The 24,692-nt window shown below is 50.9% G+C and overlaps 1 protein-coding gene across 1 annotated transcript in view; it reads right to left on the reverse strand.

The window, feature by feature from the left end:
• The window catches only part of LOC135054901 (gastrula zinc finger protein XlCGF57.1-like), a 74,450-nt gene extending 54,174 nt beyond the window's left edge, over positions 1-20,276 (reverse strand). Inside the window, exon 1 of the mRNA XM_063958359.1 lies at positions 20,175-20,276. The gene's annotated coding sequence lies outside the window, so the exon portion shown is untranslated. The remainder of the gene's footprint in view (positions 1-20,174) is intronic.
• Between the last annotated feature and the right edge of the window lie 4,416 nt (positions 20,277-24,692).

Below are 24,692 nucleotides of genomic sequence, written 5' to 3' on the forward strand. Positions count from 1 at the left end.
GTGATAATGCTGTATGGTTACATCCTTCCTGGCTTTGATCAGGGTAGGGATGACTTCATCCGGAATGCCTTTTTCCTTCAGGATCCGGCGTTCAACCGCCATGCCGTCAAACGCAGCCGCGGTAAGTCTTGGAACAGACAGGGTCCCTGCTGGAGCAGGTCCTTTCTTAGAGGTAGAGGCCACGGGTCCTCTGAGATCATTTCTTGAAGTTCTGGGTACCAAGATCTTCTTGGCCAATCCGGAACCACGAGTACAGTTCTTACTCCTCTCCTTCTTATTATTCTCAGTACCTTGGGTATGAGAGGCAGAGGAGGGAACACATACACCGACTGGTACACCCACGGTGTTACCAGAGCGTCCACAGCTATTGCCTGAGGGTCCCTTGACCTGGCGCAATACCTGTCTAGTTTTTTGTTGAGGCGGGACGCCATCATGTCCACCTTTGGTTTTTCCCAACGGTTCACAATCATGTGGAAGACTTCTGGGTGAAGTCCCCACTCCCCCGGGTGGAGGTCGTGTCTGCTGAGGAAGTCTGCTTCCCAGTTGTCCACTCCCGGAATGAACACCGCTGACAGTGCTATCACATGATTTTCCGCCCAGCGAAGAATCCTTGCAACTTCTGTCATTGCCCTCCTGCTTCTTGTGCCGCCCTGTCTGTTTACGTGGGCGACTGCCGTGATGTTGTCTGACTGGATCAGCACCGGCTGACCTTGAAGCAGAGGTCTTGCTAGGCTTAGAGCATTGTAGATGGCCCTTAGCTCCAGGATATTTATGTGAAGTAATGTCTCCAGGCTTGACCACAAGCCCTGGAAATTTCTTCCCTGTGTGACTGCTCCCCAGCCTCTCAGGCTGGCATCCGTGGTCACCAGGACCCAGTCCTGAATGCCGAATCTGCGGCCCTCTAGAAGATGAGCACTCTGCAACCACCACAGGAGAGACACCCTTGTCCTTGGTGACAAGATTATCCGCTGATGCATCTGAAGATGCGACCCGGACCATTTGTCTAGCAGATCCCACTGGAAGGTTCTTGCGTGGAATCTGCCGAATGGGATTGCTTCGTAAGAAGCCACCATTTTTCCCAGGACCCTTGTGCATTGATGCACTGAGACTTGGCCTGGTTTTAGGAGATTTCTGACTAGTTCGGATAACTCCCTGGCTTTCTCCTCCGGGAGAAACACCTTTTTCTGGACTGTGTCCAGGATCATCCCTAGGAATAGAAGTCGTGTCGTCGGGATCAGCTGAGATTTTGGAATATTGAGAATCCAACCGTGCTGACGCAGCACTATCTGAGATAGTGCTACCCCGACTTCCAACTGTTCCCTGGATCTTGCCCTTATCAGTAGATCGTCCAAGTAAGGGATAACTAAAACTCCCTTCCTTCGAAGGAGTATCATCATTTCGGCCATTACCTTGGTAAAGACCCGGGGTGCCGTGGACAATCCAAACGGCAGCGTCTGAAACTGATAGTGACAGTTCTGTACCACAAAACTGAGGTACCCTTGGTGAGAAGGGTAAATTGGGACATGTAGGTAAGCATCTTTGATGTCCAGAGACACCATATAGTCCCCGTCTTCCAGGTTTGCAATCACTGCTCTGAGTGACTCCATCTTGAATTTGAACCTTTGTATGTAAGTGTTCAAGGATTTTAGGTTTAAAATTGGTCTCACCGAGCCGTCCGGCTTCGGTACCACAAATAGTGTGGAATAGTATCCCTTTCCCTGTTGTAGGAGGGGTACCTTGATTATCACCTGCTGGGAATACAGCTTGTGAATGGCTTCCAATACTGCCTCCCTGTCTGAGGGAGACGTCGGTAAAGCAGACTTTAGAAAACGGCGAGGGGGAGACGTCTCGAATTCCAATTTGTACCCCTGAGATACCACTTGAAGGATCCAGGGGTCCACTTGCGAGTGGGCCCACTGCGCACTGAACTTCTTGAGACGGGCCCCCACCGTGCCTGAGTCTGCTTGTAAAGCCCCAGCGTCATGCTGAGGACTTTGCGGAGGCGGGAGAGGGCTTTTGTTCCTGGGAACTGGCTGTTTGTTGCAGCCTTTTTCCTCTCCCTCTGCCACGGGGCAGAAATGAGGCGCCTTTTGCCCGCTTGCCCTTATGGGGCCGAAAGGACTGCGCCTGATAATACGGCGTCTTCTTAGGTTGAGAAGCTACCTGGGGTAAAAATGTGGATTTTCCAGCAGTTGCCGTGGCTACCAGGTCTGATAGACCTACCCCAAATAACTCCTCCCCCTTATAAGGCAATACTTCCATGTGCCTTTTAGAATCCGCATCACCTGACCACTGCCGCGTCCATAAACCTCTTCTTGCAGAAATGGACAGCGCGCTAACTCTTGATGCCAGTCGGCAAATATCCCTCTGTGCATCACGCATATATAGAAATGCATCCTTCAAATGCTCTATAGTCAGTAATATACTGTCCCTATCTAGGGTATCAATATTTTCAGTCAGGGAATCCGACCACGCCAGGCCCGCACTGCACATCCAGGCTGAGGCGATTGCTGTTCGCAGTATAACACCCGTGTGAGAGTATATACATTTTAGGATATTCTCCAGCTTTCTATCGGCAGGTTCCTTTAGGGCGGCCGTATCAGGAGAGGGTAGTGCTACCTGTTTTGACAAACATGTGAGCGCTTTATCCACCCTAGGGGGTGTTTCCCAACGTGCCCTATCCTCTGGCGGGAAAGGGTACGATGCCAATAACCTTTTAGGAATTATCAGTTTTTTATCGGGGGAAACCCACGCCTCATCACACACTTCATTTAATTCCTCGGATACAGGAAAAACTACAGGCAGTTTTTTCTCACCAAACATAATACCCTTTTTAGTGGTACTTGTATTATCAGAGATATGCAATACATTTTTCATTGCTTCAATCATGTAACGTGTGGCCCTAGTGGAAGTCACGTTTGTCGCCTCATCATCGACACTGGAGTCAGTATCCGTGTCTGTGTCTGCCATTTGAGGTAACGGGCGTTTTAAAGCCCCTGATGGCGTTTGAGACCCCTGGACAGGCACAAGCTGAGTAGCCGGCTGTCTCATGTCGTCAACTGTCTGTCGTAAAGAGCTGACACTGTCACGCAATTCCTTCCATAAGCTCATCCACTCAGGTGTCGACTCCCTAGGGGGTGACAACTGTATAATAGGCAATTGCTCCGCCTCCATCTCATTTTCCTCCTCAAACATGTCGACACAATCGTACCGACACACCGCACACACACAGGGAATGCTCTGATAGAGGACAGGACCCCACTAGCCCTTTGGGGAGACAGAGGGAGAGTATGCCAGCACACACCAGAGCGCTATATATAGACAGGAATACCACTATAAAATGTGCTTTTCCCTTTATAGCTGCTGTAAGTTTAAAACTGCGCCAAATTAGTGCCCCCCCTCTCTTTTTTGCCCTTTTCTGTAGTGCAGGACTGCAGGGGAGAGTCAGGGAGACGTCCTTCCAGCGGAGCTGTGATGGAAAATGGCGCCCGTGTGCTGAGGAGATAGGCTCCGCCCCCTTCTCGGCGGCCTTTTCTCCCGCTTTTTTGGTGAGTTCTGGCAGGGGTTAAAATACATTTATATAGCCCTGGGGGTTATATGTGGTGTATTTATGCCAGCCAAGGTGTTTTACATTGCTGCTCAGGGCGCCCCCCCCTAGCGCCCTGCACCCTCAGTGACCGGAGTGTGAAGTGTGCCTGAGTAACAATGGCGCACAGCTGCAGTGCTGTGCGCTACCTTGTTGAAGACTGATGTCTTCTGCCGCCGATTTTTCCGGACCTCTTCTTGCTTCTGGCTCTGTAAGGGGGCCGGCGGCGCGGCTCTGGGACCGAGCTCCGAGGCTGGGCCTGTGTTCGGTCCCTCTGGAGCTAATGGTGTCCAGTAGCCTAAGAAGCCCAATCCACTCTGCACGCAGGTGAGTTTGCTTCTTCTCCCCTTAGTCCCTCGATGCAGTGAGCCTGTTGCCAGCAGGTCTCACTGAAAATAAAAAACCTAAAACTAAAACTTTCACTAAGAAGCTCAGGAGAGCCCCTAGTGTGCACCCTTCTCGGCCGGGCACAAAAATCTAACTGAGGCTTGGAGGAGGGTCATAGGGGGAGGAGCCAGTGCACACCAGGTAGTCCTAAAGCTTTTACTTTTGTGCCCAGTCTCCTGCGGAGCCGCTATTCCCCATGGTCCTTACGGAGTTCCCAGCATCCACTAGGACGTCAGAGAAATAAGATTTTACTCACTGGTATATCTATTTCTCGTAGTCCGTAGTGGATGCTGGGAACTCCGTAAGGACCATGGGGAATAGCGGCTCCGCAGGAGACTCTGCACAACTAAGAAAGATTTAGGACTACCTGGTGTGCACTGGCTCCTCCCTCTATGCCCCTCCTCCAGACCTCAGTTAGGAAACTGTGCCCGGAAGAGCTGACACAACAAGGAAAGGATTTGGAATCCCGGGTAAGACTCATACCAGCCACACCAATCACACCGTACAACTCGTGATACTATACCCAGTTAACAGTATGAATAACAACTGAGCCCACCAACAGATGGCTCATAACAATAACCCATTAGTTAGGCAATAACTATATACAAGTGTTGCAGACAATCCGCACTTGGGATGGGCGCCCAGCATCCACTACGGACTACGAGAAATAGATTTACCGGTGAGTAAAATCTTATTTTCTCTGACGTCCTAGTGAATGCTGGGAACTCCGTAAGGACCATGGGGATTATACCAAAGCTCCCAAACGGGCGGGAGAGTGCGGATGACTCTGCAGCACTGAATGAGCAAACTCAAGGTCCTCCTCAGCCAGGGTATCAAACTTGTAGAATCTTGCAAAAGTGTTTGAACCCGACCAAGTAGCAGCTCGGCAAAGTTGTAAAGCCGAGACCCCTCGGGCAGCCGCCCAAGAAGAGCCCACTTTCCTCGTGGAATGGGCTTTTATAGATTTAGGATGCGGCAGTCCAGCCGCAGAATGTTCAAGTTGAATCGTGCTACAGATCCAGCGAGCAATAGTCTGCTTAGAAGCAGGAGCACCCAGCTTGTGGGGTGCATACAGGATAAATAGCGAGTCAGTATTCCTGACTCCAGCCGTCCTGGAAACATATTTTCAGGGCCCTGACTACGTCCAGCAACTTGGAGTCCTCCAAGTCCTGAGTAGCCGCAGGCACCACAATAGGTTGGTTCACATGAAAAGCTGATACCACCTTAGGAAGGAATTGGGAACGAGTCCTCAATTCCGCTCTATCCATATGAAAAATCAGATAAGGGCTTTTGCATGACAAAGCCCCCAATTCTGAAACACGCCTGGCCGAAGCCAAGGCCAACAGCATGACCACTTTCCACGTGAGGTATTTTAGCTCCACGGATCTAAGTGGCTCAAACCAATGCGACTTCAGGAAACCCAACACCACGTTGAGATCCCACGGTGCCACTGGAGGCACAAACGGGGGCTGAATATGCAGCACTCCCTTAACAAAAGTCTGAACTTCAGGCAGTGAAGCCAGTTCTTTTTGGAAGAAAATGGACAGAGCCGAAATCTGGACCTTAATGGAACCCAATTTTAGGCCCATAGTCACTCCTGACTGTAGGAAGTGCAGAAATCGACCCAGTTGAAATTCCTCCGTCGGGGCCTTCCTGGCCTCACACCAAGCAACATATTTTCGCCATATGCGGTGATAATGTTTTACGGTCACATCTTTCCTAGCCTTAATCAGCGTAGGAATGACTTCCTCCGGAATGCCCTTTTCCTTTAGGATCCGGTGTTCAACCGCCATGCCGTCAAACGCAGCCACGGTAAGTCTTGGAACAGACAGGGCCCCTGCAGCAGCAGGTCCTGTCTGAGCGGCAGAGGCCATGGGTCCTCTGAGATCATTTCTTGAAGTTCTGGGTACCAAGATCTTCTTGGCCAATCCGGAACCACGAGTATAGTTCTTACTCCTCTCCTTCTTATTATTCTCAGTACCTTGGGTATGAGAGGCAGAGGAGGGAACACATACACCGACTGGTACACCCACGGTGTTACCAGAGCGTCCACAGCTATCGCCTGAGTGTCCCTTGACCTGGCGCAATATCTTTTTAGCTTTTTGTTGAGGCGGGACGCCATCATGTCCACCTGTGGCCTTTCCCAATGGTGTACAATCATTTGGAAGACTTCTGGATGAAGTCCCCACTCTCCCGGGTGGAGGTCGTGTCTGCTGAGAAAGTCTGCTTCCCAGTTGTCCACTCCGGGAATGAACACTGCTGACAGTGCTAACACATGATTTTCCGCCCATCGGAGAATCCTTGTGGCTTCTGCCATCGCCATCCTGCTTCTTGTGCCGCCCTGTCGGTTTACATGGGCGACCGCCGTGATGTTGTCTGACTGGATCAGCACCGGCTGGTGTTGAAGCAGGGGTCTTGCCTGACTTAGGGCATTGTAAATGGCCCTTAGTTCCAGAATATTTATGTGTAGGGAAGTCTCCTGACTTGACCATTGTCCTTGGAAATTTCTTCCCTGTGTGACTGCCCGCCAAGCTCAAAGGCTGGCATCCGTGGTCACCAGGACCCAGTCCTGTATGCCGAATCTGCGACCCTCTAGAAGATGAGCACTCTGCAGCCACCACAGCAGAGACACCCTGGCCCTCGGAGACAGGGTTATCAGCCGATGCATCTGAAGATGCGATCCGGACCACTTGTCCAACAGATCCCACTGAAAGATCCTTGCATGGAACCTTCCGAATGGAATTGCTTCATAAGAAGCCACCATCTTTCCCAGGACTCGCGTGCAGTGGTGCACGGACACCTGTTTTGGTTTTAGGAGGTCTCTGACTAGAGATGACAACTCCTTGGCCTTCTCCTCCGGGAGAAACACTTTTTTCTGTTCTGTGTCGAGAACCATCCCCAGGAACAGTAGACGCGTTGTAGGAACCAGCTGCGACTTCGGAATGTTCAGGATCCAGCCGTGCTGTTGTAGCACTGCCCGAGCTAGTGCTACTCCGTTCAACAACTGTTCCCTGGACCTCGCCTTTATAAGGAGATCGTCCAAGTACGGGATAATTATAACTCCCTTTTTTCGAAGGAGTAACATCATCTCTGCCATTACCTTGGTAAATACCCTCGGTGCCGTGGACAGACCAAACGGCAACGTCTGGAATTGGTAATGACAGTCCTGTACCACAATTCTGAGGTACTCCTGGTGAGGGGGGTAAATGGGGACATGCAGGTAAGCATCCTTGATGTCCAGTGATACCATGTAATCCCCTTCGTCCAGGCTTGCAATAACCGCCCTGAGCGATTCCATTTTGGACTTGAACCTTCGTATATAAGTGTTCAAGGATTTCAAATTTAAGATGGGTCTCACCGAACCGTCCGGTTTTGGTACCACAAACATTGTGGAATAGTAACCCCGTCCCTGTTGAAGGAGGGGTACCTTGACTATCACCTGCTGCGAATACAGCTTGTGAATTGCCTCCAGCACTGCCTCCCTGTCCGAGGGAGCCGTCGGCAAGGCAGATTTGAGGAAACGGCGAGGGGGAGACGTCTCGAATTCCAGCTTGTACCCCTGAGATACTACCTGTAGAATCCAGGGATCCACCCGTGAGCGAGCCCACTGGTCGCTGAAGTTCTTGAGACGGGCCCCCACCGTACCTGGCTCCGCCTGTGGAGCCCCAGCGTCATGCGGTGGACTTAGAGGAAGCGGGGGAGGACTTTTGTTCCTGGGAACTGGCTGTAAGCTGCAGCTTTTTCCCTCTACCTCTGCCTCTGGGCAGAAAGGACGCGCCTTTAACCCGCTTACCTTTCTGGGGCCAAAAGGACTGTACCTGATAATACGGTGCTTTCTTTGGCTGTGAGGGAACATGGGGTAAAAATGCTGATTTCCCAGCTGTAGCTGCGGAAACGAGGTCCGAGAGACCATCCCAAAAAAACTCCTCACCCTTGTAAGGCAAAACTTCCATGTGCCTTTTAGAATCAGCATCACCTGGCCACTGCCGAGTCCACAATCCTCTCCTGGCAGAAATGGACATTGCGTTTATTTTAGATGCCAGCCGGCAAATATCCCTCTGTGCATCTCTCATGTATAAGACTGCGTCTTTAATGTGCTCTACGGTTAGCAATATAGTGTCCCTGTCTAAGGTATCAATGTTATCTGACAGGGAATCTGACCACGCAGCTGCAGCACTGCACATCCATGCTGAAGCAATAGCTGGTCTCAGTATAATGCCTGAGTGTGTATATACAGACTTTAGGATAGCCTCCTGCTTTCTATCTGCAGGTTCCTTTAAGGCGGCCGTGTCCGGAGACGGTAGTGCCACCTTCTTTGACAGGCGTGTGAGCGCTTTATCCACCCTAGGGGATGTCTCCCAACGTGACCTGTCCTCTGGCGGGAAATGGTACGCCATTAGTAACCTTTTAGAAATTACCAATTTCTTATCGGGGGAAGCCCACGCTTCTTCACACACTTCATTTAATTCATCAGATGGGGGAAAAACCACTGGTAGCTTTTTCTCCCCAAACATAATACCCTTTTTTGTGGTACCTGGGGTAATATCAGAAATGTGCAACACATTTTTCATTGCCGTAATCATGTAACGGGTGGCTCTATTGGAATGTACACTAGTCTCATCGTCGTCGACACTGGAGTCAGTATCCGTGTCGACGTCTGTGTCTGCCATCTGAGGTAGCGGGCGTTTTAGGGCCCCTGATGGCTTTTGAGACGCCTGGGCAGGCACGGGCTAAGAAGCCAGCTGTCCCACATCTGCTATGTCGTCAAACCTTTTATGTAAGGAGTTGACGCTGTCGCGTAATTCCTTCCACATGTCCATCCACTCAGGTGTCGACCCCGCAGGGGGTGACATCACATTTATCGGCATCTGCTCCGCCTCCACATAAGCCTCCTCATCAAACATGTCGACACAGCCGTACCGACACACCGCACACACACAGGGAATGCTCTGACTGAGGACAGGACCCCACAAAGTCCTTTGGGGAGACAGAGAGAGAGTATGCCAGCACACACCAGAGCGCTATATAATACAGGGATTCACACTACCCACAGTGATTTTTCCCCTATAGCTGCTGATATTACACAAATTGCGCCTAAATTTAGTGCCCCCCCCCCTCTCTTTTTTACCCTATGTAGTCTGGAAACTGCAGGGGAGAGCCTGGGGAGCGTCCTTCCAGCGGAGCTGTGAGGGAAAATGGCGCCAGTGTGCTGAGGGAGATAGCCCCGCCCCTTTTTCGGCGGACTTCTCCCGCTTTTTTATATGTATATCTGGCAGGGGATTTTACACATATATAGTCTTAATGACTATATTATGTGTTTATTTTGCCAGCAAGGTACTTTTATTGCAGCCCAGGGTGCCCCCCCCCCAGCGCCCTGCACCCATCAGTGACCTGAGTGTGTGGTGTGCATGGGGAGCATTGGCGCACAGCTGCAGTGCTGTGCGCTACCTTGATGAAGACCGAAGTCTTCTGCCGCCGATTTCCAGGAACGTCTTCTTGCTTCTGGCTCTGTAAGGGGGACGGCGGCGCGGCTCCGGGACCGGACGACCGAGGCTGGGCCTGTGTTCGATCCCTCTGGAGCTAATGGTGTCCAGTAGCCTAAGAAGCCCAAGCTAGCTGCAAGCAGGTAGGTTCGCTTCTTCTCCCCTTAGTCCCTCGTAGCAGTGAGTCTGTTGCCAGCAGATCTCACTGAAAATAAAAAAACCTAATTATACTTTCTTTTCTAAGAGCTCAGGAGAGCCCCTAGTGTGCAACCAGCTCGGCCGGGCACAAAATTCTAACTGAGGTCTGGAGGAGGGGCATAGAGGGAGGAGCCAGTGCACACCAGGTAGTCCTAAATCTTTCTTAGTTGTGCCCAGTCTCCTGCGGAGCCGCTATTCCCCATGGTCCTTACGGAGTTCCTAGCATCCACTAGGACGTCAGAGAAATAGTATTTCATCTTTATCAATCGTGTCAATTTCTGATGACACGCTGTCTGACCATTTTTCAATAGCGCGACTCACCCACGCGCAGGCAATAGTGGGTCTGAGCAGTGTACCATTGGCAACATAAATGGATTTTAATGTAGTTTCCATCTTATGGTCAGCCGGCTCTTTTAGTGAAGCCGTGCCAGGTGCAGGGAGAATTACCTTCTTTGTCAACCTGGATAGTGCACTGTCTAACACGGGGTGATTCCCATTTTTTCTTGTCTTCTGCTGGGAAAGGGTAAGCTATCTGAATCCGCTTCGGAATATGAAATTTTTTATCAGGATTCACCCACATCCCTGCAAAGAGAGCATTTAGCTCGTGGGAAGGAGGGAACGTGACTTTGGATTTCTTTTCCTTACATAAATAAGCCTTCTCCTGAGGTACAGGCGTGGCTTCTGTAACTTCCAACACGTCCGTTATAGCCACAATCATATATTGTATATTTTTTGCCAATTTATGATCTATTTCACTAGAGTCACTATCGTCGACACAAGAATCAGAGTCTGTGTCGGTATCAGTATTCACAATATTCGCAAATGGTCTCTTATCTGACCCAGAGGGGCCGCCTGCAGATGGAAGAACCGAGTCCTGAAAAATCACATCTTCCACAGATTTTCTCCAGCATTCAGCCTGAGATTCAGACTTATCTAACCTCCTGTTAATAAGATGCATACGGTCACGTATTTCTTTCACCCATGCAGGCTCTTGGTGCGTCGGCAGCGCCACCACATTACAACTTGTGTCCCTAAAAGGAACTCCCTGCCTTAGACATGTCTTACACGTGTACAACACACACTCACAGACACACTGGGACTTATAAGGGGACAGACCCACAGCAAAATCTGTCAGAGGGACACAGTTTAGGAGCAGCTAGTTCACAACCCCAGCGCCAGTATGTAATGTCTGTGAACACAGAATGCCCACAGACAAACAGCGCTTTTACAGTAATTCCCACTTGTAATGCACCACAAAACGCTTTGTGCCCCCCTTATTTGCACCCCATACTTGTTGTCAGAAGTGGAGGAAAGGACCAGTGTTGTCTCTGCAGCCTGAGGAGAGGAAATGGCGCTGAGCAGTGTGCTGGCTGCCTGAGGAAGAAGCCCCACCCCTGCAATGGCGCGTTTTTCACTCAGCAATGTATGTTAATATTTATACTGGCGGGGGTAGGGCTGTGCCAGCGGCATCTTATGCCTCCTTTGCACCAGTTTTAGGTATTATTTGCTGCCCAGGGCGCCCCCGCACCCTGCACCCTGCAGTGCTCTATGTGTGTGGGCAGCAATGGCGCGCTGCGCTCCCGCCAGCCGCGCCGTACCTCAGCCGTCACTTTAGTTGCTAGAAGATCTATCTTCTCATACTCACCTGTCTTCTGGCTCTGCGAGGGGGGTGACGGCGTGCTGTGGGAGTGAGCATCTAGGCACGGCTAGCGTTCAGTACCCTTCAGGAGCTAATGGTGTCCTGTCAGCCAGAAGCAGAGCCATGAAACTCTTCAGGAAGTTGGTTCCTACTTCTGCCCCCTCAGTCCCACGAAGCAGGGAGTCTGCTGCCAGCAGTTCTCCCTGAAAATAAAAAACCTAACATAAGTCTTTTCAGAGAAACTCAGTAGAGCTCCTCAGAGTGCATCCAGTCTGCCTGGGCACATTTCTAAAACTGAAGTCTGGAGGAGGGGAATAGGAGGGAGGAGCCAGTTCGCAAGCCCATTGAAAAGTCTTGATAGTGCCCATGGCTCCTGCGGAACTGTCTATACCCCATAGTCATGAAGTGGACCCCAGCATCCTCTAGGACGTATGAGGGGGGGGGGGAAATCTTCTGCAAACTTGAGAAATGCACTTTTGAGGTGTCTACGATTCCTTTCCTGGGATACATTATTTCCGGTATCGAAGTCCAGATGGATCCTGAAAAAGTAAAAGCAATCATTTCTGGTCTGAGCCTACTTCTTTGAAAGCTACTCAGCAATTCTTGGAATTCACAAATTATTACAGGAAGTTTATCTGTGGTTTTTCTACCCTGGTAGCCTCAATTATAGCTCATTGGTTGCCTGAAGCTAGCAAGGCCCTCCAGGACCTTAAAGATGCCTTTGTCACATTTCCAGTATTGCAACGACCCTATGTCAATCATCCATTCATTGTAGAGGTTGTTGCGTCATCTGAAGGGATCGGAGCCGTCTTGTCTCAACGAGCCCGCAACAACAAAGTTCATCCCTGTGTTTTCTTCTCACGAAAGTTCCTACCCGCAGAAAATAATTATCCTATTGGTGAATAGGAACTATTAATAATCAAGTTGGCACTTGAGGAATGGCTCTATTTGCTAGAAGAGGCTCAATTCCCAATTACAGTCTTCACGCATCATAAGAAGTTGCTGTTTTTGAAATCCGTTCAATGCCAATCTCCTAGACAAGCATGATGGTCCTAGTTCTTCCTCCTATTTGATTTTTAAACTCTTACTGTCCTGGTCATCAGAACAAGAAGGCAAATACCTTATCCCGGCGACTTGCCCAGAGTGAGGATGAGGAATCTACGGAGATTTATCCAATTTTCAATCCCACAGTCTTTGTCTCCACTCAAACTTCCCCTGTTCCACCACCAGGTAAGATTTTCGTTAAGCCTCATCTAGCAATTGCTACAGTGGGCCCATTTCTCTCACTTCTCTGACCACATCGGAGTTCTAAAGACTTTAGAGTTTATTCTGAGAACCTACTGGTGGCCTTCAGTCTGAGCTGACAAAGTCTTTAATATCTGTGCTCAACACAAAGTACCTTTCAGAGCACCAACGGATCCGCATCATCCGCTCTCCATACCAGTGCGACCATGGACCCATATTTCTATGGACTTTATCACTGATTTACTTTTATCCAATGACTTCAATACCGTCATTGTCAACAGATTTTCAAAGATGTCTCATTTTGAATCTGTAAAGGGTCTCCCATCAGCTCCTCAGCTAACTAGGCACTTTATTTCATCTATCTTCCGGTTAAACAGTCTTCCAACAGAAATTGTATTCGACAGAGTTCAATTTGTTGCCCGCTTTTGGAAAGCTCTCTGTAAATCCTACCAGATTTAATGCAAGTTCTCTACTGCATATCGGGGGTCATTCAGAGTTGATCGCAGCCAGCAACTTTTTGCTGCTGCTTCGATCAACTAGTCCACGCATATTGGGGAGTGTATTTTAGCTTAGCAGGGCTGCGATCGCTTGTGCAGCCCTGCTAACAAAACTTCAAGCAGAACAAGACAAGCCCTATACCTACTTGCCCTGTGTGATGGATCCAGGTATGATGGGCCCGGCTTTGATGTCACTTCTCCGCCCTGCTGGACACCTGCGTTATACTCGAATCCGCCTTGCCACGCCTCCTTCCTGTCAATCTTCTTAGCGGTCGGCTCTGCGACCGCTTCCTCTGTAAGTCGCGACGTAACCCGGCGACCCCTGCCGCCGCGCAACATTGCCCACGCGCAGTGCGCCCGCCGCGCATCCCGCACCGCAGCAATAAACCGCTGCGTGCGAATGGGTCAGAATGACCCCCCATCATCCGCAGTGCAATCGCCGGATAGAACGGGTTAACCAGGATTTGGAGAAATTTCTGCGTCTCTATATTTATTCATCTCAAGGTGACTGGTTGGATTTACTCCCCTGGGTGGAATTCGCTCATAACAACTCTTTCCATTCTTCATCGGAATCCACCCCATTCTTTGTGTTATATGGACACCATCCAAAGGTACCGGAATTCCCTTCTTTGCACTCCACAGACGTTCCGGCTGCTCATTCCACCATTCAAGATTTCTGTCAAATCTGGAAGGGAGCACATCTTTCTTTAAAGAAATCTTCCCATCGATACAAAGTCTATGCCTACAAAAAATGCTGCTATACCTAAAATTAAGGTCGGGGACAAAGTATGGCTGATAACCAAGAACTTGCACCTCCGATTTCCTTCAATGAAGTTCACTCCCCGGTATATAGGTCCTTCTGCTATCTCTAAAGTGGTTAATCCTGTGGTTTACCAGTTGAATCTACCATCGTTTCTATGAATTCCCAATACCTTCCATGTCTCTCTACTAAAGCCTTTGGTTCTGAACCGTTACCAGACATGGATTCCAAAAGGTCTGAAGGTACAGACGTAAAGAGGCACAGAATTCAAGATGGAAGAGATTCTGGACTCTCGTCTACAGTATGGTCGTTTACAATACCTCATTGACTGGAGAGGTTATGGGCCAGAGGAAATATTGTGGGTCTTCGCAAATGATGTGCATGCTCTTCTTCTCATCAAGAGATTTCACTCCAAGTTCCCCTATAAGCTAAGGTTTTGTCCAGTTGCCACACCAAAAGGGGGAGGTACAGTCATAAAATGATCTCACACTAAGCTGCCTGGGCGCATTCTGTCCAGTTTGTCCCGCCGCATCCATGCTGCTAGCGCTCTCTGAAGTTCTGTCATCGCTGTCTACGGTGACTGGGGTCTCCCTCAGCAGCTGCCATCAGTACCTGTGTCTCAATACGCCAACTTTCTTGCCAGCAACATTCATGAGAGCAGCCATGTTACTCCGGTCAGCTGATCGGACTGCAGACCAACCAGAATCCTGTCTGCAGTCATGTGACTTGGTTAGTCAATCCACTCCCTGACCAAGGTATAAAGCTGGTGAGTTGGAGCTGAACCAGTGTCAGTGCTTTGTTGTTCTCAGCCTGTTCAAGGCTCCTGCGGTGGCTATCTGTTCCAGAATTTTATGCAAAGACACTAAGAGTTTTCCAGGCGCTCTTACTGACTCTGGCTGTAGCTGTGCCACGGCTATCCAGCCTTCCTGCCCTGCTAGTCACCAGTGCTCAAGTATAAGTCATGCCCTGGTTATTTAGCCTTCCTTCCCTGCTAGTCACCAATGCTCAAGTATAAGCCATGCCCTGACTTTTAAACTACTTCAGCTACTCAAGTCCCTAGCACACCAGTGCTCCAGTATAAGCCATGCCCCGGCTTTTCAGCTTCTTCAGCTACTCAAGGATCTACCACACCAGTGCTCAAGTAAAAGCTATGTCCCAGCTTTTGAACTACTTCAGTCACTCAAGTCTCCATCACACCAGTGCTAAAGTATAAGCCATGCCCAGGCTTTTCAGCTTCTTCAGCTACTCAAGCTCTCGCACACCTGTGCTCAAGGATAAGCCATGTCCCAGCTTTTCCTTGCTACTTCAGCTACTCAAGTCTCTCAGCACATCAGTGCTCAAGTACAGCTGAGTCACGGCTTCCCAATTACTCCAGCTATCCAGGTCTTCAACCTACCGGAATCCAAATACGCAGCTGGGCACAGGCTGTCCAGTTTCTCGATACTTTAGTTCAGCTATTCAGGTCTCCAGCACTTCAGTGTTCAAGTATAGCCGAGTCACGGCTTCCTAATTACTCCAGCTATCCAGGTCTTCAACCCACCGGAATCCAAATATGCAACTGTGCACCGGCTGTCTCAATATTTCAGTTTAGCTTTTCACCTAAATTCAAGCAGCAAGTAAGATCTCAGCAGCTAGTATCAGACATCCACTTCCTCTACTCATCAGTGGACAAGTATCCAGCCGACCTCCTAGCCTCTCTCTAAGAACTCTTGTATATTTGTATTTCATAACTCATTCCACAGCTCTTGAGTATAATCCCTGATCCAAGCTCTAGTTCGGGTCCAACAGTCACACAGAATCTGACAAATTGTATATATCTCCGGATTAACAGAGGGGCAACAGGGGCAGTAGTTCTCCGCTGCAGCTGCACTCCCGCAGTGCTCCTCTGGGAACAGAGCATGCCACAAAGTGGGAGAGAGACCTCCCTGCAGAAGCTCCAGTACTCTGTGGCTCCGGTGGCCATAGAAGCAGCGCGGCAGAAAGCCGGGGGTGATCTGACCGCTCCACAGTACGGGAGTCAGAACCCTCGGGACCCACCAGGCCCTAGGCGAGTGCCTAGATTGCATTGTGGGAAATCTGTCTCTACACAAACATGTACTCTCAGCATACATACAGACACATATCTAGTCTCAGTATATATATATATATATATATATATATATATATATATATATATATATATATATATATACACATACATACACACAAACATGTAGCCTCAGCATACACTTCACTGGGGAGTTACTTAATGTAGTCCGGCTGCTGCGAGTCTTGCCTCATTTTACCAGCGCTGCCAGGTACAGGAGGGAGGGGAAGGAGCGGGATGGGACCTTGCAGCCGAGAGAGGGAGTACAACCGCAAGTGGAGCGCCCACCCGGCCTATGCAGCCCACGTATGTGCCACTGATGTCTGCTTCCACTGGTGACAGCACCCACCCGGCATACAGTGCATCAGCAACAGCCCTGTAAGCAACAGCCAGAAGCCCACACCAACAGACTGATATTTTTCCCCTGAAAAAATGCCCCCACAGCATAATGCTGTAATTCGCTTGTCTATTGGGGCCAATATGACAATGGGGGTCAGAATGACCCCATCGCACGCTGCAGTTTTTCGCAGCGTAGCGATCGGGTCAGAACCGCGCATGAGCCAGTGCCGCAGCACACTTAAGCTGCGCTGGTCGGGAGCTACTCTTGAAGTGCAAAGGAATCGCCGCTGTGCGATGCCTTTGCACTTCTGCGAGGGGGGGCCGGACTGACATGCAGGGCGGGCTAGCCCTGTGCTGGGCGTTCCCCCGCATGTCAGGGAAGAAGATCGTAGCTGTACTAAATTTATCACAGCTACGATCAACTCGGAATGACCCCCAATATTCTATGTGATGCAAGTGCCTGGCCCTGCCCCCCATCAACATCTTGCTGAAAGTGTGTGTAACATATGTGTGAGTGGATGTTACATATACTATATACTGTATGTGTTTGCTATATACATACCTCCCAACATGACCCTCTCCAGGAGGGACAGAATGCTCTGTTCCTGGACTTCCCTCTGAATGTATGATTGCCATCACCTGTGCTGAAACACCTTTCTTATCCATTAACCTGTTCAGCACAGGTGCCGGTAATCATACATTAAGAGACAAGTCCAGAAGCAGAGCATTGTGTCCCTCCTGGAGAGGGTCATGTTAGGAGGTATGTATCACTGATGCAGCCAATGTGGGAGAGGTTAAATTACCTGCACAGTGATTTGCACTCTCTCACTATCGGCTGCCCTGTTCAGTGCAATGGCCCTTCTGTGTATGCGCCGTGTCTCCCTCCCCCAGCGGCCATCGCACCTCAGTACCTTGTGCTTGTATGCTTCTTTTAGCAGGACGCCGAGGCTCTGTGGAGGACAGCCCGGAGCTGGCAGCTGCCACAGTCAGGGACAGTGCTGTTCCTGCTGTGGTGAATGGGCAACAACACCTGCAGCTGTCGAAATTGATAGCTGCAGGTGTTGGAACGTTTAGTGCTACTGACCATTCATACATTGCCCTGCATATTGGCCTGCTAATATAGACACTGATCGCATAGCACCCCAGTCATAAATAGGGGAGAAGTGGTATCACCACACATAACGTGCACTGATACCACTTCTCCCCCATACGGACGATTAATACACCTACCCTTCTGTATTACATTGGGACACGGAGTAGTCATTGGACAGATCATTCATCAAAAGGGTAGAAGAAAAGATATTAAACATTATTTATAGATCATGAAAATCAAGTTTTAGTCAACTGCAAAGTCTTTGTATACAGACCCATAACTGGTGCAAACTCAGACATTGCCAGTCAACTTTTACCCCCCTCTATTTGCACGCAGTGTCGATTCCACACACAGCTGGATATTTTAAGCCTGCGCATGCATGCCAGTCACACAGCACCTGCGTTCTAATTGTTAGCACTCAGAGAGAGGCAGAATTAAATCAACGGACACGTTATTACACAGTGTAGTTTTGTGTAGATGGAAACGGGAGGAGTCAGTACTGAAAAGGGGAGGAGTTATGCAGAGGGGGGAGGGCAGGATTGTTAAACCGCCCCCCCTAAATGAAAAGTCTAGATCCACCTCTGGTTGGTTAATATGAAACGCAGACACCACCTTTGGATGAAATTGCTGACTAGTTCTGAGTTCAGCTCGATCCTCATGAAAAATAAAATAGGGGCTTTTGTCAGACAATGCCCCCAGTTCCGACACCCGCCTGGCTGAAGCCAGGGCCAACAGTGTAACGGTCTTCCACGTAAGAAACTTTACGTCCACCTCCTGTAAGGGCTCAAACCATTCCGATTGGAGGAACTGCAACACCATGTTAAGATCCCATGGTGCTGTGGGAGGCACAAAGGGCGGTTGAATGTGCAGAACGTCTGAACCTCAGGGAGGGAAGCCAATTGTTTCTGGAAGAAAATGGACAAGGCCGAAATCTGGACTTTTATGGAGCCCAGGCGTAGGCCCACATCCACACCTGCCTGCAGAAAAAGTCCCAGTTGAAATTCCACCGTAGGAAATTCTTTGTTCTCACACCAAGAGACGTATTTCTTCCAAATACGGTGGTAATGCTTAGACGTTACCCCTTTTCTGGCTTGGATCAAAGTCGGAATAACCTTATCCGGGATTCCTTTCCGGGCTAGAATTTGACGCTCAACTTCCATGCCGTCAAACGAAGCCAAGGTAAGTCTTGGTAGACGAACGGCCCCTGTTGCAGGAGATCCTCTCGAAGAGGTAGAGACCACGGATCCTCCAGGAGCATGTCCAGTAGATCCGCGTACCAAGCCGGTCTTGGCCAGGAGCAATGAGAATTGCTTGAACCCTTTCCCTTTTTTATTCTTTTGAGAATCTTTGGGATTAATGGCAGTGGCAGAAACACATATACCATCTTGTAGACCCATGGGGACGCCAGAGCGTCCCCTGCCACTGCTTGTGGGTCCCTCGACCTGAAGCAATAATGTTGGAGCTTCTTGTTAAGAAGAGAGGCCATCATGTCGATTTGTGGAAAGCCCCATCGACGTGTCAAGCACCCAAACACTTCCGGGTGGAGGCCCCACTCTCCTGGGTGGAGGTCGTATCTGCTGAGGAAGTCTGCTTCCCAGTTGCCTACTCCCGGAACGAAGATTGCCGACAACGCCACTGCGTGTCTTTCTGCCCATGTGCATCATCCATTTACCGTGACCGAGTGTTCACCCAACAGTAGCCGAAAACTAGGACTGTCCGCTGAATTCGGAACGATTGGGAGGTATGGTCTAAAGTGATGCAGACCCTCCAACGTGACCCCTATCACCAGGTACAAAATGCTCTGCTCCTGGACATCACACTAATACCATGCTCACACTGACAATTGGCGGGTTGCACTCGGGACTTGTGCACGAGACCTTCCCAGGTGCAACCCGCTTGAGACCCCATTCAGACTGGCGGCCCCGACACGGCATATAGCCGTGTCGATGACGTCACCGGGTCACATGCGAGGCGGCGCTTGGAGATCAGATGATCTACAAGCACAGCCTGCTCCAATAGTGTTGAAGGGTCCCAGATCGCATCGACCCGGGAACACTTAACCCCGTTCACACTGCCATCAAACTGCGCCTGACCCGGTATTAACCCTTCTTTATTCCCGGGTTGAAATACCGGGTCAGACGACCCGGGAATTTGTCAGGACCCCCGTTCACACTGCACATCAACCCGGATTACTGCGCGTTCACGTGCAATAACAAGGATTTTTCATGGTAGTGTGAACGTGGTATTAATTTACAGTTGCAGTCACCTATGGAGAACTAGTTAATTAATGGAAGTTTAAACAAAGGTGAACCATTAGATATTGTTAAGTCCAGGAGCAGAGCATTCCATACCTGCTGGAAGGGGTCATGCATACCTCCCAACATGACCCCCTCCAGGAGGGACAGAATGCTCTGCTTCTGGACTTCTCTTAATTTATGATTGCCAGTACCTGTGCTGAAACACCTTTCTTATTCATTAACCTGACAGGTACTGGCAATCCCATTATGTATTAAACTATATAATGCTATGCCCATTTGCAGCGGTTTAGCTATAATATCAAAAATTAATATGACACACACACCATATCCATTATTTTCCACTGAACTGCCTCCCCAAAACTATACAGACAAACAAGGATAGCTCCACCATCCCATTCACAAAAAAAAAGTAACCTTGTTATATGCAGACTTTGAAACGCAACAAGCATGGTGTCTCCATGCGATGTGCAGCGGCAGCCATTTTCCCGAAGACCAACATTCCTTTACATATACACACACGAAATACAGTACCGAAACCGGAGACATTTAAGTCACTAACATAACAAGTGTTAGCCTCGGCACTGAAATACAAAAGCAGCTCACCGGGTTAGGGGCAAGGAATCTCGAAAAATGCTCCACAATGCCGGGCTGAGATCTAGACAATGTGAGGGACCGTGTGTAAGAACTATGTGGCTCCGACCCCAACAAATAGCAACTATTAGCGATAAGGCGCATGCGCAATACATGTACTGTGGCTGGTTCAGGGAACCAGTAGACATGACGTCACCAGATTAGGAATGCCGCTGCCATGATTGATAAGGGCAATAGGAAGTTTGCGCCTGAATCCTATTATCCACGAAAATGTTTGCTTTTTATAATTTTTTTTCCTGTCTGGACAATACTGGAAGCAGATTTGACCAACATGTGTGATTTCCAACGCCAGCACTACTCCCCTACTCCTTTTACCACTGTATTATCATATATTAGACAAAATATTGCCCACATTGCAAAATAAACCAGTTGCTTTAATGAACATGGCAGTTTCCAGTCAACAACTGCATCATGTAATAAGAAAAAATAAAATAGTGCAATAAAGACACTCCCTGCTGCTGTTCAGTACGTTTTGTCTACTGATCATACGCCTGAAATCAACATTTGAACTTGAACTCAGGCAATATAAATTCTATTGCCTGTTGTTTCCTTTATTTGCATAGTACAGATATATTTTGGTGCATGTAGGATCCCTGTAGATCTTGGTAATTTAGGTATGTTGCTACTTACCTACTTTATCGGATTATCTAATTCTTACCCATTTAACTAGGAAGGAGGGGGAGTGAGTGGGGGTGATTCTCGGCAAAGTCTTCTGCATGAAAAATAGCTTTCCGTGGAATTGAAAACAACAGTCTCAGAATAAAGGGCCCTTCACACTTGGCGATATTGAAGGACAATATGAACGATATTGTTTAAAAATGAACGATAAATCGTTCATATCATTCAGCGTGGATGCATCAACGATGAATGATGTGCATCAATGTGGAGATGTGTCCGGTCCCCCGAGACACATCCCTTCAGCAGCACGCAGGGGATCTGTGTCCCCTGCGGAAGTGTGTGCGGGGCAGCGCTGGGGCAGTTGGTCTGCCCCCAGCGTTTGTCCGCGGGCAGGAGCGGCGGGTGTCCGGTGCAGGGATTACCCTTTTCCCTGCACCGGACCGGAGGCTGCGTGAGGATTCAAATGTTGGCGCCCTCCGGGAGCCAATCGCGGCTCCCGGAGCGGCAGCCAGTCAGAGAGGGACGCGGCGAGCCAATCGGCGCTCGCCGCGTCATAGGCCCCGCCCCCGGCATCTGACGTCAGACGCCGGGCGGGAGCCGAAGGGACCGCGCGCGCGGAAGAGCGCGGAGAAGAGAGAAGACGCCGGGCGGGAGCCGAAGAGACCGCGCGCGCAGAAGAGCGCGGAGAAGAGAGAAGACGGGCGGGAACAGCGAGGACGGTCGTCGGCGCGCCGGAGCGCAGAAGATCCCGGCGGCGCGAGGAAGAAGACGGAGCTCGGGTGGCCGCGGAAGAGGCCTGAAGACTCCAGCCCTGGGAAAGAAGATGTTCAGCGGCGGCTGGACGCTGCGATGCGACGGCGGCGCCGCTGGCCAGGACGGGCCAGCGGCCGAAGAGGGCACCGAAGATCCCTGGAGCAGGTGAGGCCTCAGTGAGGCAACTTCACCCCCTCCCTTTTCCTCCCTCGACCACCAGGGACGGGCATTAGGCCCGTGGGCACAGTCAAGCCCTCCCGGCCTGTGGGCACGTAGTCGGGCCCTCCCGGCCCGTGGGCACATAGTCGGGCCCTCCTGGCCCGTTGGGGCATTTAGTCGGGCCCTCCAGGCCCGTGGCCAATTAGGGGTACATTAAGGTGACCCTGGGCATTAGGCCCAGGTCACCCAACGGGCACCAGTTAGGCGGGCACTAGGCCCGGGGGCATATCAGGCGATAGGCCTGTGGGGCATTAGAGGGAGCTAGGCCCTAGTGTATTTTGGCAGTAGGTACATATAAGGTGACCTTGGGCACAAGGCCCAGGTCACCCAACGGGCAGCAAGTTAGGCGGGCGCTAGGCCCGTGGGCGAAGTCAGGCCTCCGGCCTGTGTGCAGTTAGGGGGCGCTAGGCCCAGTGAATCAGTGTTTCCCCGAGGTGAGTACAGGTGGCCCTGGGCGCTAGGCCCAGGCCACCCTGAGGTGTTAAGTAGGCAGGCCCGATCGGCCTGAGCCCCTAAGGAGAGAGTACGGTAGGTGGGTGAGCTGTGCGGCCCCCACTACTGGGTGTTCTGAGTCGGGTAAGGGACCGTACCGTCGCTTGCATTGTGTATCGTGATGTATGTTACCGTGCGGGGCGATGTGTGAGCTCGTTAAGTGTGTTAGTTTTGTTGCACCACACCCACAGAGCTAGTTTGAGGGCTCTGCCGTTGTAGTTAGTATAGGGTGTGACACTAGGTTAGAGTTAGGCCCTGCACGGCTGTTTGCTTGTTTGTTTATCTCCTTACAGGGACCTGTAAGAGAAGAAGACGTTCACAGTGCGAAACTGACGGTGAGTAACATCTGTGTGCGTTTGTCCCTTGTCTGTACCCGAGCGCCGGAATCGGGATTGCTCACGGACGTGAGAATCCTTTTCATCACACTACGTGCGAGAGCGCGAGTGTGTGAAATCTGGGTGGCTGAGGCTTCGTGCCGGTGATGACCATTCACCCAACCGGTGAAGGTCGCGGTCACCCCTGGGGTATCCCCTATTCCAGAGGAAGAAGGGTCGATACCCCCTTTAAGGTATATTATTCTCTCCTCAGCTCGGTCGTCGGTCAGCTCCGAGAGGGAATCGCCGTGTCCGGATCCGACTGAAGATTTCCAGGTCCGTTGAAGGTTCCGGTACCTGAAGGTGAGAGAGAGCGGCGCCTGGTTAGTACCGAGTCTACACCTGCACGGCAGCAGGCACCACCACACAGCAGCCGCACCTCTCACACTTGGCGTAGTCGGCAGGATCAAAGAGACCGGATCACGGACACGATGTGGAACGCCACCAAGAAGACCTCCCTGCGGACGGCTCCGGAGAAGACTCACCCCCGGATGTGTGCGGACCAGAGCGACTGGGTGACGGTGTCTGGGGCAGACATCCTGAAGATGGTGCAGCGGTCGATCCAGCGTGGAAAAGAAGAGCGCCGGGAGAAGGGGCGCAAGAAGGCCGCTGTGACGCCCTGCAAGAAATGTCGGCAAACAGGGCACTTTGCCAGCGAGTGTACTTGGCGAGAGACGTCCCCAAAGAAGGTGGTCCAGGAAGCGGACCGAAGACGTCAGAAGGGCCAAGCGAAGAAGGAGTCCTGGTGTTTGCTCAGCGGAAACTACGGGCATGAGCACAACAGTTGTCCCTGGGACGAAGAGTTGAGCCAAGACGAGGTTGATTCCTGGTGTGAAAACTGTGGAGATCCCCGACATCGGCTCCTGGAATGTCCATGGACGGAAGACAGGACGGACTACGAGGCCACGGTGAAGCAGATGACGGAGTCTCGTCAGCAGCTTTGGGTGGCTGCAGAGCCTGTGTGTGCGCTCTGCGAGGCGAGAGGACATGCGCTTCCCGATTGTCCGTGGAATGAAGACCGGATGATTGCGGATGGTCGCGCCCAGAGATGGGAGGAGGAAACCAGGGAGATGGAGCGGAAGGCCTTGCTTGAAGTTAATTCGCAGGTGCCCATTTCCTCTGAGCCGGAACAAACGGGTGAAGATTCCCCAGCGAATGAGGTGGACAAGGGACCCGTCTTGGAGAAGGTGGCAGTGGCCCTCCCTTGTTGGAAGTGTCGGCGACCAGGACGTGCGGCCAGTGAGTGCCCCTGGGAAGATGCCGCGGACCTACTCTGTCCCAAGAAAGTGACCCCAGTAACGAAGGATCCTTTCCCGCAGCAGGCGGAGGTGGACGACTGGGAGGAGAAGAGACCACGCTGCGAAGAAAAGCGTGAAGACCCAGTGACTGAGACGTCCGGGATCTCCCTGCGATGGAACCGGCCACGTCCAGGACGTGCGGAACAGGAGTGTCCTGGGTACCAAAAGATGCCAGCGGAAGCGAAGGAGTACGCTGAGGAAGTCACGATGCCAGCGGAAGCGAAGGAGTACGCTGAGGAAGCAGAGGTGCCAGCGGAAGCGAAGGAGTACGCTGAGGAAGTAACGATGCCAGCGGAAGCGAAGGAGTACGCTGAGGAAGTAAAGATGCCAGCGGAAGCGAAGGAGTACGCTGAGGAAGTAACGATGCCAGCGGAAGCGAAGGAGTACGCTGAGGACGCAGAGGTACCAGCGGAAGAGACTAAGTACGCTGAGGAGGAAAACGATACCCCAGTACAGATATCGGAGGAGGACTCGGACTACGGAGAGCTGTCCGCCGACGAATCCCTCCCAGAACAGATGGAGGACGACTCTGGCATAGGAAGCGCCGACGAGAGTGACTGGCAGGATCGGGTGGAGTCATGCTCCCAGTTGAATGCCCTCCGTGAAGAGGAGGAGATAGTCCTGGAGCAAGAGTACCTGCCGGGAGTGCCGAAATGGACGGACGGACGGGGACAGGATCGTGATGCCGTGGGAGGACCCGTTCCAGAGGAAGACAC

Source organism: Pseudophryne corroboree, chromosome 3 (genome assembly GCF_028390025.1).
Source record: "Pseudophryne corroboree isolate aPseCor3 chromosome 3, aPseCor3.hap2, whole genome shotgun sequence".
Taxonomy (NCBI): domain Eukaryota; kingdom Metazoa; phylum Chordata; class Amphibia; order Anura; family Myobatrachidae; genus Pseudophryne; species Pseudophryne corroboree.